At 35.7% G+C, this 15,982-nt stretch overlaps 1 non-coding gene across 1 annotated transcript; it reads right to left on the bottom strand.

Annotated features, from left to right (window-relative positions):
* Positions 1–15,523: 15,523 nt before the first annotated feature.
* TRNAA-CGC (transfer RNA alanine (anticodon CGC)) lies at positions 15,524–15,599 on the bottom strand. Its single transcript has one exon. It is a non-coding gene; the product is annotated as a tRNA-Ala (tRNA).
* Between the last annotated feature and the right edge of the window lie 383 nt (positions 15,600–15,982).

Genomic DNA, 15,982 nt, shown 5'->3' with positions numbered 1-15,982 from the left:
TTGAAAATTTTAATTGACAATTACAATTTATAATTTTAATTAACAAATTCACTTCAACAGTAGAATTGGAATTATCATGTCTGAGGAGAAGAATGATAAAGACTGAAGAAAAATTACAGAGCTCAGAGACCAATGTATACATTAAGGTTGTTTCCAGATGGAAACAAGAAAGAGAAGGGAATAGAGACATTATTTGAAAAAATTATTGGCCAAAATTTTCCCGTATTTGAAGAAATCTATGGATCAACAAATTTAAGAAGTTCAATAATTTATAAGAAGGATAAATCTGAAGAGATACACACCAAGACACATCAAAATGACATTGTCAAAAGCCAAGACAAAAAGACACTTTCATAGTAAAAGGGGAAACTGGTTTGTCACATACAAGGAATCTTCAATGAGATTATTTGCTGACTTATCTGCAGCAAGCTTTAAGGCCAGAAAGAAGTAGAAAAATATATTTAAAATACTGGGAAAAATTATGAACAGAGAATTCTATATCTGACAAAATTTTCTTTTAAAAATGAGAAAGAAATAAAGGCATTTCCAGATATATCAATACAAAATCCAAGGAATAAATTACTCCTCAGTCAACCCAACAAATAGTGTTTAAGGGAATCCCTTAACTTTATATGAATGGACACTGGATGGTAACTCAAAGTCACATGGCAATATAAATCTCTGGTAAAACTAAATACCTGGGCTAATACAAAAAAACCTGGTATGATTGTACTTTAGTTTGTAATTTGTATTTAATTTTCTGTATAATAAGATATAAGAATATAAACACAATTTTAAAGCTATGGTAATAACACAATGTGTAAACATGCAATTTGTCATATCAGTAACATAAATTTATTAACTTATAGTTGAGTAGAGATTTTATATGCAACTGCAGTCTAGTTGGTATCAATTCAAATTAGATTGTTGTAACTATAAGTTCTTATTTGTAATCCCCATGGTGACCATAAAATTATCTATATAATGTACAAACAAAAATGAGAAGGTAATTTAAATGTCTCATTACAAAATCAATAAACACACAAAGAAAGGGTAATAGAGAAAATGAGGGGCAAAATAACTCTAAGATATAAAGAAAACAAATTAAAAAAATAACTTTTTCATGCCTGGCCAGTTGGTTTAGTGATAAAGCATCAGTCTTGGATATGGATGTCCCAGGTTTGATTCCCAGTCAGGCACACAGAACTGAACATCAGCTTCTCCACCTTTCCCCTTTATCTCTCTTTCTCTCTCTCTCTCTCTCTCTCTCTCTCTCTCTCTCTCTCTCTCTTCACCTCCTGTAGCCATGGCTCAGGTTGAGCAACTTGGATGATTTCATGACCTCTGCCTCAAGTGCTAAGAAGAATTTGGTTGTGGAGCAATGGAGAAATGCCCCAGATGGTCAGAGCATCACCCCCTAGTGGGTCTGCCAGGTGGATCCCAGTCAGGTTGCATGTGGAAGGCTGCCTCTGCTTCCCCACCTCTAATTGAGTAAAAAACAAAATATATTAAAATTTAAAAAATAACTTGATCAATATTTTAAATGTAAATGAGTTAAGTGTAAATCACTCAAAAAAAACTGTCATTTCTTATTAAATTACTCAATCAAAAGATGTACATTGGTAAATTGATAAAAAAAACACCCAAAAATCATAAACCAATTATATGTGATCCACAACAGAATCACTTCAAATTTAAAGATACAAATAAGTTAAAATTGACAAGATAAAAAAAATATGCCTCATTAAAATAGTAACCAAAAGAGGGTGGGTTTGAGTACTATATCAAATGAAATAGGTTGCATGTCAAAAACTGTCACAAAAAAAGAAAATAATGATTTGAGACAGGATTCCAAGATAGAAACAGATTAGACTGACATCCCAACTGTCACTTTCCAGGACCAAATTGGATTACAACAAAATTTACAAACAATCATCTTGTAAAACCAGCTTCAGACTAAATGAAGAGGAGTACATAACCAAAGAGTCACAAAAGAAGCCATATCAAAACTGACAGGAAAGGCGAAGGCATGAAAAAGGCTGCCTCACTCCCAGGAGTGAGTGGCAATAGAAGGTCCAGAGGGACACTCAACTGCAGGGAGATTTACCCTGAGAAGTGTGGGTCCTAAATCTCAGGCCAAGCACCTCAGTCTAGAGCACCAGAGACTACAACAGGTGCACACAGCATTTGGCAATGAAAAGAGGCAGGGTTTCTGTCTGCACTAAGGAGACAGGAGCTTTCAGAGATGCAGAAACAATAGTCAAGGTCCCATGCAGAAAGTCTATATACACTGTGGGGTCTCTGTCTGGAGCTACTGAACTTTTTCCTGTTTATGTCTGCATTTTTTGTGCCTGGGTAGTGTGGGAGGGGCCACCCTTTGTATAAGGATTAGCTTCCTTCTGCATAGAAATGACAGTAGCTCTGTAAAAACCCCAAGCTCCATAAGACTTGCCTCCACTTTTTAGCCCCTCCACCTCCTCTTGAAGTTATCTGGTCTTTTCAGAGTCTTCTTTAGAAAGACCAATGGGAGCTCAGACTGGCTTCACCGCACCAATCCTTCTACAGGTTGCAAGCTTGGTGGATTAGGGCAGCTGAGGTTGGGAATACAACGTTAATTGGTCCAATTATTTCAGGGTTCTCTTGGTCAGAAACATAATACAATAAAAGTGGCCCCTACTCCAGAGTCTAATTCCTCATACACTGCTAGATACTCCCGTTTTATTTCTCCCCAACAAGGTGAGCAGCATATTGAGATTTGGTGGGGCCAATAATTTTTTTGCAGAAGGTCTTCCGGCTGGGAAGTCCCTGATCTCAGGGAGAAAGACTTAGAAATTCTTCCTCTGGGGCTTCCTGTGTCCCCCCAGAATGTGTCTAAGCCCCTCAACTGGTTTGAACAATAGTCTCCATCTTTAATGCCTGTGTTCCAAGCCTCTCTCCCTTCACTCTGTAAATCCTACTGCAGCAGGGAAGGTTATTTAGGACCCAATCTGATGTACTATGAAGCTCCACCTTGTCCAATGTGTGTGCCAGCTGCTGTGCAGTTGCTGATCACAGAAAGTGGAACTTACCTCAGCTGGATCCAGTGTCTTAATGAGCCCTCCATTAGAACATGCCACCAACAAGGGTTATTAGATCTAAACTGATGTTCTCTGCAGCTGACCACTGGATGCTGACCCTGGGCTTCCCTGGAAGGAACCTAGCACAGACCAGTACAAGACCCTGCTCATAACTGGTCCTCAGCGACTTTCTTGAAGCTACAAACAAACAAGAGTTTGTGACTGCCTCTGCAGGGACCAGGTGCACTTGGAAACACTAAGCTGCACACCTAAGCTGGTTTTTACCCACACTGGGCCTCAGGGATTGTCAGCAATAAGCCCAAGTTTCTCTGAGAAGATCTCCTGCTGATTCTGTTTTGCTGGCTGCTTTCTGGGCTTGATCACTGAAAAAACTCTGGGGAAATTAAGTGATTAGGAAGGTGGTGGTGTGACTCCCACTTCTTTTTCCCAGGTGCTAGTCTGCCTTGACATTTTTTACAGACCTCAGTAGGGTGTGGTGATCAGGAGTCTGGTGGGTGTGACCTCTGAAACTCAGCAATGTCGTCTGCCTATAGTGCAAACAGTTCCTACTGAATCTCCTGTGAGATGGAAACACCAATCATATTTTTAGGAGAGGGTGTGGAAAAGCTCTGGCCTCAAGGCCGGAAAACTAAGTCCCTGACATACCCCATGTTTCCTGGCTTACTTCTCAGAATAGCTGAATCTCCATAGGGTAGGGTGAGAAAGATTACTGAGGGTGGGTCAGTTGCTTTCCCTCAGGCTGTTGCCACACAGAGGAGACTGCTCTTTCCAAGAAAGATAGTGACCGTGTTATTGGAGAATGACTAAGCAAAAAGGTTCTTGTGGCCATCCACTACAGTGTCTCTGGGCCACCAATTTCACATTCTCATGTGATTCGCTCTCTCAGTTCTCCCTCCTATGGATTCCCAGGTAATTTCCTGTGAATGAGAGTGTTGGTAGCCTGACAAGGTGGTGGTGCAATAGATAGAGCATTGGACTGGGATGCAGAAGATGCAGGTTCATAACCCGGAAGTAGCCAGCTTGAACACGGTTCATCTGGTTTGAGCAAGGTTCACCAGCCTTGAGTGCAGGGTTCCAGCCTTGAGCATGGGATCATAGACATGACTCCGAGGTTGCTGGCTTGAGCCCAAAGGTCCCTAGTTTGAAGCTTAAAGTCCCTGGCTTGAATCCGAAGTCACTGGCTTGAGCAAGGGGTTACTGGGTCTGCTGTAGCCCCCTGGATCAAGGCACATATGAGAAAGCAATCAATGAACAACTAAGGTGTCACAACAATGAATCAATACTTCTCATCTCTCTCCCTTTCTTTCTGTCTGTCCCTCTCTGTGTCTCTCTCTGTCTGTCACAAAAATAAATAATAAGAGTGCTGTTAAGAGAAAACCATATGGTTTAAAAATTTAAGTACCTTCATATAGCTTTGGCATTTTCTCTGAGTGATAAAGAGCTACTGCTGGAATGTTTATGTTCTAAAAAGCTATGCTGTGTGTGATAGAGTGGAAATGTGGGAAAAAGACAAAAATTGGATAACATAGTTATATTGTAGCCATCCAGTGCTGAGATGATGATGATTTGATGAGAGTGGCAGCAGTGGAGGTGGTGACATTTCACAATCAAGATGTTTTTTGAGAGTATAGGCAAAAGGAGGATTTACTGATAAACTGACATAGGATACGAGTAAAAGAGAAGAGTCAGTGTTTCCAGGATTTATTTTCCTAAGCACCTGGAAGGTACAGATTCAGTAACAGACAGGAACAATGAAAATAGAGGAAAAGTAATTATTTTTATATGAGGAAATATTAAGAATTTGATTTTAGACATCTTAATTTTAGATGCATGTTAAATATACAATCAGACAACAATTTGGCAGTTGTATATATGAGGATTGAGTAAAAAAAATGTTCCTAACTGGACATATAAATTTAAGATCCTCAATATATAGATAATGTTTAAAACCATGTGGCAAGTTGAAACCACCAACAGAGTGATTGTACATAGGGCAGATGAAATGTCTAGGCCCTGACACTTGACATACTCCAGAAGTAATAGATTATAAAGATAAGGGTAATGAGAAAAGTAAACTAAGAAGGATTGGATTATGAAATGAGAGAAAATTTGAGAATTTTAGGTGTTCATAAGCCAAATGCAGTTGTTTAGAGAGGATAGTTGTTTTTATTGATTTTTATAGGGAGAAAGGGAGAGAGAAAAAGAAAGAGAGAGAGAGAGAGATCAATTTGTTGCTTCAACTATCTATGAATTCATTGGTTGATTCTTGTATATTCTCTGACTGGGCATCAAACCCACAACCTTGGCATATCAGGACAATGGTATAACCAACTGAGCTACCTAGCTAGGGCCCTTAGTCTCCTTTTTTGCACTCTTTCCTCTGCAAATGAATCATAGAGATATTGCAGCTATAAAGGGCATTACATCTCATCAGCCAAACAAAGTGTTCTAAAATAAATTCCATTAGCATGAACATAAAATAAATTCAAAACAAAGTTTTGAAACAAATGATTTTATGGTATATAGGCCAAAATGTGAAGAGCACACCTTTTACCTTAGTTGAAATCACCAAAGAGCAATCTCATGACGACATTCCACCATAATGCTTCTTTGCCTTAACAGACCCATCCTAGGCTTAAAGCCAATGATACCAATGCAGAACAAAATTACCTGCATTGTTTCTAGATATTCATAAATTATTTATTTCCCAAGCACAAATAGCAAGAAAAACACCTTAGGTGGCTGGTACTAACAATACTTTGATTGCTTCATATGCTAAAACTAAGCAAATTAATCTTGTTTAAAAGTCTTCTGAAGTGGAGGTGGAGAGAAACTCTAACATTATAGGCTAAATATCAGAGATAAACCTTTAACATCATAAAAACTTATTGAATTGAAAGGCCATGCTGTTAAAATCCTTAAGTGTGTTTTTACTACTAGTTGTTATTAATTTTTAATGACTTAATAGCAATATGGATGGTTTTGTAAGTGCTCATCTTAAAATTTGATTGTTAAGATACATGATTATCTTGTAGAAAAAACAGTATTCCAAACAAATACTTTATTTTTCTAAGCAGCCCTTATTTCTTTCTACATACTGTCTTGAATCAACCCACTTAAATATTCTACCTTATGAAATTGTCAGGATTAGATGGTTTTCAATTTGAGACAAGTTTTTAAGAGGTGTCACTTTCCATATACTAAATACTGACATCATCAAAAGCAGAACACAAATGACATTTGGTGTAGTCAACCTAGCTGTTGTTTTCTGGCTCAAGCTAAAAACTGCATGGCTCCTATCTTCACTCCTATTCTTATATCTTTACCTTTTTACCATAAAACTTTGGAGACAAGCTAAGTCATCACCTGTCCTTCAAGATAACCTTAAATGACTAGGAGAATAAAAATCTCATTCATAGAACTATGGGATTGATAAAGAAAGGGTCCCTTATTTGAGTAAAGAAATGGTATTTTTTGTTAGATCCAGTGACTGACACTGAAATAGTCAAGTGATGCTATTCAATACATGGGTGGAGCTGAAAAACTAATGTTTGTGAGGAAGATCAAAGTAGAAGACAAAAGCACACATATGATAGTTGGAATAACAGGTATAACAAGGATACTGAATGAGGGGGAATAGTTGGTACAGTTTGGGTTCATCATATTTTTAAGAAGATACAAACAGAGAAATTACTTAGTAATAATAGAGCTAATATTTAACCAATAGAGTTAAATGCTTTGAGAAAATTGAATATGGAAACTGAGTTGTTTTGCTCTATAGAATTGGTGGCATTTAATTTCAGTCAAATTCAATAGTTATTATGAGAAAATGCTGAAAAATTTTGTATGTGATTTGTGTTAGAAGATTCCTAAAAATATATGTATGGATTAAAACTGAAATTATTTAGACACAAGAAAAAAAAAGCTTCAAATATTACTATGATAAACTACAGGAAACAATGAACAATAGAGTCTATAAAATTTGTTTCTTAGGGCATCTGATAGAAAACATAATATTCTGTTCTGGGTGGTTGAAATCAGAGCCCCATAACCAATTATGACTCCTTCTATCTCTCATATTCCAGCATTCATTCTTCCTCTTCCTTGTTTCTAATTATCCTCTCACTATTTTTGACAGTAACAGTATTTTTCTGCACAAAAAAAGTTATGTCTTCACATAAGTTTTTATCTAGTACTCATATCATACTTCTACAGTATTTTGATATAAAATTCAAAATATGTTTGTTTTATTATGATAGATCAAAAAACAAAAGATGGGTTGACAAGAAAATTATGACTTTTTCACCTACTACTTATGCAGATGTTTAGTCAAGGAAGAGTAACTTTTAAAATTAAACATGTTTGAATGCACAAAAGTTTAATTTATCAAGGATCAGAGTGTTTTATGATGGCTTATCAAAGTCTGATGCTTTTCCTTAATAACTTTAAGTATGTTTCCTAAACATTTTGACTTAAATATTTAATTTAGATTAGCTGATTGATTATCACGCATGAGATAAGTGCCAACAGAATAGAAATGTGTGCTGGAGATGTAGCAAGGGTAAAAGAATTGGATAAGCCATTTCCATATACACTTGCTGTACTTTAAGAACAATGACAACATACACACACATACGCAAACAAAGTAAAGCTGCAGACACTGGCCTAGTTGTACTTGGCTAGCTTATAACCTTTAAGTCACCTTTATGTTACCTATAATGCAACACTAGTCCTGCTTCTCTATGCACAGATTCAATGGCATATTAATGTAGCAGAGCTCTATTCTTACTTCTAAATATGCAATGGAAAATTTGCTTGTGCCTTCTGCAATGATTTAATAAAAAATTAACACTAATTTGCTGCTTTTTATCTACAATAAGGAAGACAAGACCATTTTTTTTGGCCACCTTGTTTGTTTTCTTACAGCATGAATTCGCAGCAATTAACATGAATTAGTAAACTATTCTTGAGCTTACTAAAATATGTTTTTACTTCAAAGAGATAATTAAATTCCAAGTTAGCAATAATCCTTATTGAAAAGTTAACTTCAAGCATGAAATACACCTCTTTAAAATATTTCTTAAACTGTTTTTGGGGAATGCACTGGAAATCCATGTGAAGCTGTCTAAGCTTTGTTTTTAAAGATGAACCAAAATCTACCCAATTTGTATGAAAAGGTTTACTTTTTTTCTTGAAATAAACTTGGCCATATGGATATTCTAAGATGCATCTTATGACATATTAAGGATATTGGTTTCCCTCAGAGAAAAGATCTAACTCAATACCCAACAAAGAACCATTTGAATAAGCCTTATGAGATTATAGTAAACAAAAATGAATCTCAGAATATTTAACAATTTATAAGTGAATAATAGTCTGAGCTTATATAGTATTTAATTGTACCATACAGTGTACCTTAAAGAAAAATAAAACCAACCGAGAATGACATTTATTAAATGCAGACATACCTAAAACCTGCAAAGGAACTACTGAGATTTATAAGAGGTGACATTTTGTAGAGTGGGTACATTTGGAAATATATGTATGGTAAGAAAAACAAAGTATTAGTCTTATTGAATTCATATATTTCAGTTAAATAAATAATAGTGCATCTAGTTGAAAAGGTTTGAGGTATTACTTTCTACAAACTCTAAGGCTAAATTCGATGTAACTGATGTAATTTTATGCCTTTAAATGACATAGAATATCTGAAAATAAAGTTACTAACAGTCCATTTGATTGAAAATGCATTTTTTAGTGAGTCACAAATATACTGTAAAAATAGTTTTCTGCTAAGATGATACAGATAGCATTTATATTCTGGTCCATATATCTAGCAAATCATAGTCAAATAAATTAATTGTTTGACAGTTCAACTGTTCTCTTTGTCAATATGGGTTGATTCAATAACTGGCTATGAATATCTTAAAATTTTCCTTAACATAAAGATTATATAACTTACATGCATATAATTAATATCCATGTCATGTGAAAGATATTTGGGTAATAAGACAAAAAGTGTACCCTATTATTTCTGCTTTAGCATATATAGTAGAAACTCTATTGATAACAATTTATGCTAATTTACATTTCAGGTATTTTAACATAACAATGGCATTACACTATATACATTGTTATAAACTAAATTTTTCATATATGTTTTAGACATCTTTCTATGTTAATATATATAAATATACATTGTTGTTTTTAATGGTCTCATTAAATTAAATTAAATGGATGTATCATAATTTATTTAATCAACTCTCTAATGATGAGCATATAGGTCATTTCTGTTTTTACACAATGGTAGATAACATTACACTAAGTATCTATATCTATACCTATATTTATAATTTTTAATAGGTAACTTTCTTAGATGTGGATTGTATTAAAAGATATGCTCATTTAAAAAACTTCCCAAAATATACTAATGTAAAACCTTACCACTAGTCTATCATGTATGTTATTTCTCACATTCTCCTCTTCCTTAGGTGTTATAATTTCTTTTAATTTTTTCCTCATCTGATATGTGAAATAAATACTTTAATTTAGAGTCCATGGACTACTAATGAGTTGGAACTGGTGAGCTGGAAGTCACTAGTGAATATGAACTCTGAAAATTCAGGCAATTCTCAGTTCAAACCTGTCTTCCTGGTACTTTGAAAACTATCTTTAACATTTTGTTGTTCATCTTCCGGACAAAAGGAAGATTCATGGCTTAGGACTTTCTGATTCTTTATGCTAGATTTGCCCAAGTTTGATTGTGTTAATTCTGCTTATAAAAAATTCACAGCCTCTGTCTTTAAGTACCAATAGTGTGACATGTTCAGTAATAAAGCAGCTTTTGCTTCAACATTTTTATTTTTACCAAAATCTGAATATAATATTGGTCTTTATCCATGTTGAATTTACACGAGGAGTAGTGTATAGTTGCACCCAGTTAATTTAATTCAAAAAGAATATTTACTACAAGAGTCTGTATAAGGCTGAGGATAATTACAATTCTCCATAAATGAAATTTCTAGGATAATATATTTCAGTGGCTGAAATATTCACAGAAAAGACTAGTGTGATACTCATAGAAAGTTTTTTGGAAAAGTTTATAGAATGAGGTGGAGTTTATTGCTTCAAGCAAGAATACCTTTATTAATTCTAACTTTGACTCTTCATATTTATAACATTGATAAATTCCTCCTTCCCAGCCATACATGAAATCTTGAGCTGACTAATTACAACAAAACCCATTTAATAATAAATTAATATGGTATTGTGGTCTAGATTGTTAATACAGCCTCTTGCTTTAGGTTTTGGGTATACTTGGCACCTATTGAATCGTTCTCAGCCTATGGTCCTTTGAGAAACTCTGAGATTAAAAGCATTTTATTTTAATATGTTACACTGGGTTAAATTCTTTTAAAAATTATTTTCAATATGGTCAAGAAAACAGGAGACCTGTGGTTCAGTTACTGGTAAGTTTTGAAAGGCATGTTTTAAAATTTCATTGACCCTCTGTTGTAGGAGATGGGAATACAAATAACATGCAATCTCTGTTCTGCATGAATTTGCAGTTCATTTGGAGAGACAGGCTAAGGCCAGGATTCAATTCGAAGGTAGTTCTGTGGAAACTGGCTAAGTTTCTGCAAAGATTGATTCTGGCAGCTAAAATCATGCTAAAACCTTTGTTGCTGGGATTTATTTTGGGCCATTTTCTTTCACTTGGGGAAGTCAAACATGGCAGCAAACTCCACAGAAAGCTTACTAAGCTTCAGAAATTTTCGATGATTGTATTAATTAGATTAAGAAAAAATATTACTTTGCCTGACCAGGCGGTTGTGCAGTGGGAACAGGATTACTTCATAGGTTACAGATCAGTATATAAAGAATTTGGCACATAGTATCAAATAAATATGTTTACCACCACCCTACCCCAGCCATTCTTTCCTTTGTCTACTGAAGAATAGGAATGACAGATTCAGGAATTGAAAGCCTGGCTTATATGCTTTTCTTTTGACATCATTGAGTCCACAGCATAAGGATAATCTTTCAACATTTGTATTAGTTTAAATTGATTTTTGACATATCCAGCAAAGTTTTTATACTGTTTCAGTCTCAAGATCTGTTTGATAATATAATATTTACTAGAGATATTTCAAAACCATTATAATTCTAGTTCTTGGTGAATTAATTTGGGGTGTACCACAAACACTAATTCACTCTTCTTATCTTAGAAAAGGAATGTTCTTCAACAAGATAACCTGGACATGTTATCTTTGAATATATGTATCCTGATTTATTGATGTCGCCCCATTAAAAAAATAAAATTATTAAAAAAAAGAAAAGGAGTGTTCTTTAGAAAAGCTATCAGAACTGGTTATCAAATAAATCTAACCAGATTGACAGACAAAAATTTACCCTGATTTATTCTCCTACTGGTTAACACCATGGCAAAATCTTCTAGTATTCAGTAAACATTCACTAAACTTCTATACATGTATTGCTTTGTGATAGACATGGAAACATGTTGTCTATATTTCCCCTAAAGGGTGATTTGTTTGTTGGTCTACCTGCTGGAAATGCACCCAGCCCCTTCAGGGACTGCCCAAGGTCATATACCCTATTAGGGAAAGCCCCTCTAATGACATTTTGAAGTAGGGCTATAGAAGTCTGGCAATTCTCAATAAGTGAAAAAGACCATTCTAGAAGTCCCTGTAGGGTTTACTAAGGCTGTCTATTCTGCATTGCAGCTCAACCTTACCCTCTAATCAATTCTACTTTCCTCTCCTCCCTTTCATAGTATTGATTCCAAGAGTAGTCCCTAATAAATATCCAGCCCACTAAGCAACTAAAAATCTGCTTCTCAGAGAATTCAACCTGCATCCTACTGTCATGTACTGTTTGGAGGGTCTATGTATTGTTGTATTCAGACAAAAAAGAAAAACCTCTGCCCTATAAGAAGTTATATTTTCACTATGATTATATGATGAGTCTACATAAAATAACATCTCCCAACTAATACTTAAGTTGTCTCAGAATATTAAAAAAAAAGTGATTAATCATTATAAATCAATTAAGCCAGAGATGGCTTCAAGAATGAACTAGGCCTTGAGCAGGATCTTAAAGATAAATTTGGATTAGTAAAAGGAATAAGGAGAGAATCTTACATGAGAAAAACATCAGGAACAAATGCATGACCATGGGAAGAACCATGGCATATTCAGTATATTATAAGGAAATCTATCTAACTAATTAGACTTCTATTTGGGAAGCTACCAGAGATAATTTGGATAAGTAGGAAGAGGTATGATTTTTTTTTGGGGGGGGGTATGGGAGAGGTTGAAAACTGAGCAATGTCTCTTAGACCAGCTAAAGTACATATGTCTATAACATTTAACAATTTACCATTTGCAAGATACATGTCTTATTTTCCCCTCAGTTTTTTTTTCCTGAAGTTGGAAACCGGGAGGCAGTCAGACAGACTCCCACAAGCACCCGACCGGGATCCACCCGGCACGCCCACCAGGGGGCGATGCTCTGCCCATCTGGGGCATCACTTTGTTGCAACCACAGCCATTCTAGCACCTGAGGCAGAGGCCACAGAGCCATCCTCAGTGCCAGGGCCAACTTTGCTGCAATGGAGCCTTGGCTGAGGGAGGGGAAGAGAGAGACAGAGAGGAAGGAGAGGGGGAGGGGTGGAGAAGCAGATGGGCGCTTCTCCTGTGTGCCCTGGCAGGGAATCGAACCCAGGACTCCTGAAACGCCAGGTCGACGCTCTACCACTGAGCCAACCAGCCAGGGCCCTCTCCGTTTTTTAAGTTGCTTTTCTCTGAACTATCTGTACACTTTTATATTTCCTCCTTCAAGTTACTTCTGGAAAAGGTTCAACAATGTCATTATTGACTTTTATAGAAAAGAAAACTAACCTATTTAATGTAGATTCAAATTAACTGATCTGGTAACATCAGATACTGAAAAGTTACTAAATTATGTTGGTCCTCTTTATCCAACCCTCCAAGAAGCATACATTAAACAATAGAATGGAAGATTGATATTTTTGGCTCAGAGTTTTAGAATGTTTATTTTGTGTATTATCCAGTCTGAGTCTAAAAGACTTTGGTTGGAAGCATTCTTTAGATTACTGATTTTTAAAGAGAGTGATAACCACCCTATAGCCCCAGAGAACATTTGGCATATTCTGTGGGGATTTTTGGTTGTTACAATTAGAGAGAGTTCTACTGATTTCTAGTGGGTAGAAGTCAAGGATACTGGTAAATATCTTGTAATGGACAGTAGAACTCACCACAACAAAGAATTATCTACCCAAATCTGTCAGTAATGCTGAGGCTGAGAAACCTTTCTTTATTCTATATCTATCCTTACTTTAAATGAATGATCATATCCAGAAGCATGAAATTGTACCTTCATTGTTTTCTAAATGATAGTAGCAATTTAACATTTTTTAACCATACCTGCAACAGTCTTCAGTAAGGGTTTCAGATTTTTCTGTCAAATATAATAAGCACTGGCCATATATGTTTAGTAAATACTTGAAATATGGTTGATATAAATTGATGTTTAATAAGTACAAAATACCAGATTTCAAAAAGTTACTATTAAAAGAATGTAAAATATATTACGAATAATTTAAATGCTTATTGCCTGTTAAAATTATGTTTAGATATAGTAATATAAATAAAATACATTATGTTAATTTTATTCTTTTCTTTTCACTTTTTAAGTGAACCTACACAAAAATATAAAGTTACATATATGATTTCCATTACATTTCTATCAGACAATGCTGAATTCTGTAACTGTTCATCTTTATCACTTTCCATATTGTATCCTAAGAGCTCCAGATCCTCATGCCAATCAATTATCACACTAAAGCTCTACTGGGAACCACGTAGATCTTAAGTCCCCTACAACTGTTGTTTTAAAAACTCAGCCTATTGATTACCTGAGAACTATGACACTGAGTTATACAACTTTTCTATTAGAATTGTCTATTTCCTACTTTCATCACTAGGACAGACTAGCAGTATCTCAGCGATGAACTGTTGTTTCCAGAATATTCCTCTCACAAAAACCATTTTAAAAAGTTGCTTATAGGAGTTCCTCTCCGAAGAAAGTTGTGGTTCTGCCTTGGCAAGAGAAGCATAAAACTCTGGATGTTGTTGATAATGACAGAAGGCTATGATTTAAGAGACATAAAGAAATATGAAGATTAATAAAGAAAAAAACCAAAAAAGTAATTTTTTTCTAAAGAAGAGATTTCTATGTGATGACCTTACTTTACTCTCAAAGAGATTCTTCACTTGGTAAAATGAAATAGTACTGGACTTAGAGTTAGATGCCTGAATTCTAGCGGCATGCTAACAATATACTTTATGACCTTGCGTAAACTACTTAACTTTTTTGTGTATGCATTAACATGTATTCAAAATGAGAAACAAGCTCAAAGATTTTTGTTTGAGTCATATGAGAATGTGTAAGCAAAATTCTTTTAAAGTATAAAGCTATACACATAAAATTTTTAATTTTTTTTATTTATTCATTTTAGAGAGGGGGAGAGAGAAAGAAGGAAGGACCGAGAGAATGAAAGGGGGAGGAGCAGGAAGCATCAAGTCCCATATGTGTCTTGACTGGGCAAGCCTGAGGTTTTGAACCAATGACCCAGCATTCCAGTTTGATGCTTTATCCACTGTGCCACCACAGGTCAGACTTGAAGCTATACACATATATGCATAAGGGTTATTATTAGACTATCCCTTCTAACTACATTGAATACACACAGTGTATTTGAAACTATGTATGCCAAAGATACAAAAAATAATGAGTAGTTCCAAAATTTTACAGTGACTGATATCACTAGAAGATTATATGTATATAAATGAATTGACTTATATGCAATTATCTACTGTAAATAAAATACTGGTTATAAACTGACTGTTTTTAAAATGACTAGTTGTTTGCTTTCTTAGGTACTTTGAAATGATGAATAAAACTACCATTTATGCCAAAGTATTTGGTCCCCAACTAAGATCACCTTTCATATTGACAGTGTTACAATAGTAGCCTCGTGTTTGAAACAACTACAATCCATGGTTCTAGTGAAAAAAATCATGTTTTTATTTTTATTTTTTTTTTGTATTTTTCTGAAGCTGGAAACGGGGAGAGATAGTCAGACAGACTTCCGCATGCACCCGACCGGGATCCACCCGGCACGCCCACCAGGGGCGACGCTCTGCCCACCAGGGGGCGATGCTCTACCCCTCTGGGGCGTCACTCTGCCACGACCAGAGCCACTCTAGCACCTGGGGCAGAGGCCAAGGAGCCATCCCCAGCGCCCGGGCCATCTTTGCTCCAATGGAGCCTTGGCTGCAGGAGGGGAAGAGAGAGACAGAGAGGAAGGGGGGGTGGAGAAGCAAATGGGCGCTTCGCCTATGTGCCCTGGCCAGGAATCGAACCTGGGTCCCCCACACGCGAGGCCGACGCTCTACCGCTGAGCCAACCGGCCAGGGCCAAAAATCATGTTTTTATATTCAAACTATTTCAGGACAAAAACAAGTCCTTATTTTACAGTTTATTATATTTATTTATTTATTTTATTTATTTTTTATAAATAAATTTTTATTTTAATGGGGTGACATCAATAAATCAGGGTACATACATTCAAAGAAAACATTTCCAGGTTATCTTGTCATTTAGTTTAGTTGCATACCCATCACCCGAAGAGAGATAGTCCTCTGCCACCCTCCATCCTGTTCTCTCTGTACCCCTCCCCCTCCCCCTTTCCCTCCTTCCCTCCCCTCACCCCCCATAACCACCACACTCCTGTCCATGCCTCTTCGTCTCGCTTTTATGTCCCACCAATGTATGGAATCCTGCAGTTCCTGTTTTTTTCT

This window comes from Saccopteryx leptura, chromosome X, assembly GCF_036850995.1.
Source record: "Saccopteryx leptura isolate mSacLep1 chromosome X, mSacLep1_pri_phased_curated, whole genome shotgun sequence".
Classification (NCBI taxonomy): Eukaryota; Metazoa; Chordata; class Mammalia; order Chiroptera; family Emballonuridae; genus Saccopteryx; species Saccopteryx leptura.
This window is presented reverse-complemented; position numbering and strand designations above follow the sequence as displayed.